The following is a 6,247-nucleotide window of genomic DNA, read 5'->3' as shown; positions in this document are numbered from 1 at the left end:
TATTCTTTAATTTATTCCATTTAAATAAAATACATCTGGAAGGAAAATAGTAATATTATAATAGACATTCAGATATCTGTTCGGAATATGTAATTCAGTTTTAATTAGTATACGTCTTGAGGTCTCCTGGCAGTAAGAATGAAAATGATGTAAACTTCAGGTTAATGAGGGCTCACCAAAACACTGCTATTTATTTCCCATGAATTGAGAAGTGTTTTTAAAGAAAGATAATCCCTTTCACCCAACTCTGCCCATTATCAAACTTGAGCAAAATTAATTTGCAACGTGCACTGTTTCTGTTTTTATGATAGGAACACCAAAATATGGGAGTCCAGATATCCCAAAAGGAGGACTTAGTATTACAATTAAACTTTTTTGTTTAATATCTAAGAGCTAGGTTCAGACTGATTCCCTATATGATCTTCCATCTCTCTGTTGTGCCATAAGAGTGTTATATTCCTGCAAATGTGGCTACATGGGCAGCAAAAAAAAGATGCTTAAGATCCTCATCCCCTACATCAGGAATATAGAGCTCTGAGATGTTTTACTGCATATTAAATGTTATTTCAAATAAACAGGAACAAAAGTCCCAATTTTAATAGTGTTTGCATATTCAGTGGGACTCTCTACATAATGAAGCCAAAGCGTAGATCTCCATGGATTTGGTGTGCTTTAATTAGGCATTTCCTGAGCATCTCATAATGCTTCAGTACTGCAAAGCCAAGGAGGCTAGAGTGTGAAAAGAGGCAACAAACTTGACAATGATTTTACTGGGAGGAGATACCCTTGTAGAAGTTAAACCAACTCAGTGTGCTGAAGCAACTTGAAAATGAAATCCTTGCTTTAAAAGGATCATTTTGTTTTGCACATATGCATGGTACTGTGCTGAATGGGAAATAGATGCGTCCTTTACCTACTTTTTACACGCTTTAACCTGTTATTTTCAGGGTTTTTTTTTCCCTTTTAAAAAAATATTTTAAAATTGTTTGTTGTTGCTGAGTGTGGGTTTTTTGTGTGTGTGTTTTTTTGGTTTTTTGTTTTTTTGGTTTTTTTTTTTTTTTGGGTTTTTTTTTTTGTTTTTTTTTTTGTTTGTTTGTTTGGTTTTAGTTTTCTTTGTTCTATATCTTTAATTACAACAAATCTTGATGTGCAGGCAGCAGCCAGGAGATTACTGCATCCTGTATAGTACCACTTGAAATGAATTAGACCTCAACTCTCAATTAACTCTGCTTAAATTGGCCAATTCATGTTCTCTGTAAAGGAACCAAAATGTTTTGTGTATGTTTCATGTAGGTCATTGTTTTCTTCTGTTCTGGCTGCAGAATCAGCTAATGCAGACTCTCTCTGATCTCAAACTTCATTCAGTCTTAGCATAATTTAGCAATTTGTTGTCTAAGAGACTGTAACTAGAATACTCCTCTTCCTACAAAGAGTTTTAAAGTACTTCACTGATCATTTTCTGCTCCTCATGCTAATCTCTGGGTTCCACTGAATTACTGCTGTTTGTACAGGGAAAAAAAGTGAAAAAGAAAATGATGTTCCCACTGCACTGTATACAAACAGAAATTGAAAAAGGAAACAATGGGTAGGAAAACTAGCATCAACACAAGTAAAGGCTGACTAGTAGAGGGTGTAGTGAAAAAAAGAAATTAAAAAAGAAAACATCATACTTCATCTCATTCCTTTGGAACTCTCTATTTTCAATTAACTTCCTGTAACAAGTTCCCTTTGCTCCTGAAGCACAAACTGATTTCATGACATGTACTACATTTCAGGATAAAGAAAAGGCAGAGGAAGAGCTATGAAATGCAAGATTAAATTGTGGCTGTTAACTGCATAAATTAACATGTATCATAATATGTAATTAATATGTATCCCCAAAGCAGAGAATGTTTGCAGCAACCAGCAGCGGTCTGGTTTGTAATTGCTGTTCCAAGAAACAGATGAGATTGTATTAAGGGTCTGGTGGCTGATTGATTGAGATTTCTCACATTCTCAGTTATCACCTGGCCACCAAAAAAGAGAAAAACATCTTTCTATACTCTGCGTTTAAAAATAGAAATTTGTCCCAATTCTGTTTCAATACACCTTTTCTTTATTATGAAATCAGAATTAGAATCTTGAAAGACTTTTGTGTTTTGATCAACTGTAATCAAAACAGTCAGAATAAGTAACAAGAATTTTCTTGGTGTTGCAGTTGTCAGCCTCTCCCTTCACATCTTTACCCATGTTTTTCTCGGGAAATAATGCAGGAGCTGCTAGGGAACTCTGGAATTATCCAGATTTTTAAGGCATCTTAAGTGGTATTATAATCAAAAAGATTTTCCTGCTTTTCTTTCATGAAGATCTTTTTATAGATATTTTCCAAGCCTTTAACACATTATTTATTGTTTTGTTATTCCCAAAGAAAGAACTTTTCTCCAGATTTTGTAGAGAGGAACTTTGAGTCAGTCTATTTTACTTAAAATCTATTTCTAATTCCAATCCTGAAGCAGCATAAATGGTAATTTAGCTTTCTTCCTCTTCTGCCCACAAATTTTATAGCTCTTTCTCCATGTACTTAATTTCAATAATACAAGATTTCCTTAGAAGCTACTGGGAAGGGTTGTTTCATTATTCTAACTTCTTCTTTGTGAAGTAGAACCTTTTCATTTGATGAAGCAAAATAATTGTCCATCTGACTTAAAGGCCTGTGAATAGGTCAGTGATTCATTTTCCACAGGAGCCAAGGTGGAACCTACTAATGAACGCAATGTCTCACTTCTGAGCCTGCTTGATGATGCTCTTCAGAAAGAGATGCCTCATGAAAAGAGAGATACTGTTCTTAAAAGGATCTGGGAAGCTCGCTGTGACATTATTAAAATACTCTATTTTTACATGGGGGTCAAGCTGGAACAGCTCCAGTGGTAAGGCTGTGGCAGTCGTCCTACAACGAGCACAGTTGGGTGGGAAATGTCTCCTTGACTTCAATCCCATTAGTAACCTCCCACACGAGGGAGGTTTGCCAAAGGGTCTGTCATAGATTCCTCTTAGTGTTATTTTCTGTTGCTCCTGTCATTAACTTGTGAAACTTGAGATCACAAGTTCTTTTTGACACATCTCGGGTAACTGGCACTCAATTCCTTTTTGTTTTGGATCTTGTTTGCTCTAGTAATAGCAGTGTCTTTAAAAACAAAGCCACTTTTTCCTGCTCAAAAGAAATATTAGGCTGCATGAAGTACTCGGTTCAAGAATTGTCATCTCTTGCAGATTCATGGGTTTTTGGCATCAAATACTAAGGCTTTGAAACCCTCAATTATCACTGTTAAATGTTCCTAACATTTAGCTTGGTGGTTCAGCAAAAGTGCAAATATGGATGTCACAGAAGTTGTTAATAATTAATGTCTTTTAATACAAAAATGTTCGAAATTGGCTTGAATTTATTAAAATCTGCCCCAACTTTAAAACTCCTTTTATGCAGCAATCTGATCCAATATGACCAAGAACACTCAGGATTTTAACAGACTTAATTTGAAGATAAAAAGCCCCAGTTAATAATGTTCACCCTTTAAATTCCCAAATAAGAAATACTGCTAGGATGTTAAAATTTTTTAACACTGATGTCACACGCTTTTAGGACTTTAGTTATTGCAACTCATACTTATTTAACTTCTTCAGTTAGATTCTGCTGTCTCAGGAGATGGCAAAATGCTGGTATTAAGATATCACTCCTTGGATTATCTTTGTCCATCACTCTTCCCTTGTATTTCATTCCATTCAATTAATCATTGTACTATTATCAAGTGTTTATAGACATTTGTATGTACCCTTTTATATCAAGACTGACTACTTACCTCTGTTTCTGGAATAATTTTGTTTTTGTTTCTTTGTTCCTTTAATCACATAATTTTAAGGTGACCAGCTTTGAATCACTTTACATCTTCTTCATAACACCCAAGGCTCTTCTGCTCCTTTGAATCTCTTCCACAGTCTCTGCTCTCTCACCTTTTAGGTTGTCTTCTCCTTCTCCCCAGAAGTGACCATGCCCTCCTTTTCTGCCTCTTTCCAGTCTGTTCTGATCCCTCCATCCACTCCCCTGTTCATGTCATCCCACCAATTCAAACACCCTTCCTCTACAGCCCCCATCTCCTTCCATGTGCCATCCTTCTTCCAGTCTGATCCCCTCACACACCTTGGGTCCTGCTCTCCAAACCAAAGCTTCTTGCTCTGTGTAATTCCTGGGCCCTTGCTCCTGCTTGTTGCTGATTTCTCCCTCATTTTTTAAGTTATTATGGATGCTGCTGCCGCCCATTCTCCAGTACTGATAGCTTGTTTCCTTTGCAGAGAAGTTCTTTCTTCCTATTCTCTCTGTCCTCAATTGTGTTATTACTTTTGCTCCAGAGTAGATAAGTTACCTTTATAGACAGATTGCAAGCATACAAGTAAGAGGGGTTTATGGCCTTGAAATCTGCTTCAAAACTGTGATTATAGGAGAAACTTGTGATTATAGGAGTGTTAAAATCAATTATCATTTATATTTGGAGGATAACATTACTAGCTAAAAGCTGTTAGTAATGTTGATTTTAGTAACGTTGATTTGATGATGAGGATTTTAGTCAGTAATCATCATCACTCTAATATTTTCCTTTCTTTCTTGTGAATGCCAGCTGTATTAGCAAGTTAATGGTTTAGACACTATTTTTTCCATCCTGCAACCTTTTCAGGGGCTCATCAGAGGTGGGATTTGATCTTTTTTTATCCAATGACTGATAGAGATAATGCAGGAATAAGCTATAAGGGACTTCAAAAATGAAGACAAGGGCTTATGTTTGTAACATAAAACAAATGGAAACCATTGAGTAGGTGACAAAGACAAAGCAGAGGGTTTACAGAAACGATCTCTTGACCAATGTTTTCTGGAGAAATATTGATTATGTGAGATTGCCTTTGTCAAGACCAAAGGCAAAGGATTGCAGATATTGATACTTGGTGAAACTTCAGACAAGAACTCTACCTGTGAAGGCAAGATAGGAAAGAGGATTCTAAAGTGTCCCAACAGGACGTGAGAATCTTGGGCAGTCAGGAGTCACACACGGCTGGATGACAAACAGGGTGTTGTCTACAGAAAGAAGACAGTGGAAAGGCTGGTAGAAGTGTTTTGAGTTACTGTGGGATTGTGGTCTGAGACTTGGAAGACCTGAAATGTAAAGCAAAATAATAACAATAATGTGAAGCACCAAATGTTGGTGTATCTGGGTTCCAATTTTTTGTTTAGCAGCTCTGCAACAGGCCCCCTCTGGGCTCTTTGATAAGGCATTGAACCTTTCTGTGTCTTTGTTTCCCCATCTGCCAATGAGTGATAAAAATCTACTTCACAGGTGTATTGTGTGGCTTGCTTAATGAATATTTTGAAGGATTTTTTTGTAGTCATCAGATGGCACAACTAAAGGAATGTTAAAGCTATTAGTTAGCAATCACCACTGAAACCACTAAATCAGAAAAGGCCCTGGTTTGTGAATCTCTATGCACTTAAAATAAATTACTTTGTGATATATATCAAAACTCTTGGGTAACGTAATAACCTGGGACCAGAATAAAAAAAAAGATTGAACTAAAAAAGCTCCAAAAAAGATAAAGTGTTACTGATTTTCAGTCCGTTATCCACACTGTGATGACAGCAAATCCAGAGTAAAGAGAATGCTTAAAAAAATTACCTAGAAGAAATAGGACATGCAAAAATCGGTGTCATTTATTAACAGAAAAACCTCCTCACAAAAAGAACTCTGAAATCCACGTATATAGAATCTCATGTCATGTTTCAGCTGAAGGAGAATGCTGACTGCAGCAGGAATTAGGCACAACTAATAATATGGAATGAAAAATGAATATTCGTAGTATGCGAAAATACATAAATAGACTATATTTATAAAAAAATGAATGAGACTATATTTATAAAAAAGTGGATGAGAATGGGGGAAAACTACCAGCAGTGCTGATGTCACATGAGTCCTTCTCACATTCTGGATTGACTGAATTATTATGAATTTTAAGTATTTTAGGTGTTGATAGAACATCCCTCCCCATCAATCATTTTAAAGTGTTTATTGCAAAGTGCACAGATACAGAGAAATGTATTTTAACCCAGAGTAGCTAAGTCTTTTTTTAAGGCTTTTCTTTCTTACCATCCTTGATCTGATTTATTTCCTTGAGCATCTTTTCTCCCAATTCTAAATCCTTATTTCCAGTAATTTATAGTGCAATATAATTA

Source organism: Melospiza melodia, chromosome 2 (genome assembly GCF_035770615.1).
Source record: "Melospiza melodia melodia isolate bMelMel2 chromosome 2, bMelMel2.pri, whole genome shotgun sequence".
NCBI lineage: Eukaryota > Metazoa > Chordata > Aves > Passeriformes > Passerellidae > Melospiza > Melospiza melodia.
The sequence above is the reverse complement of the archived record's forward strand: the minus strand, read 5'-3'. Positions refer to the sequence as shown.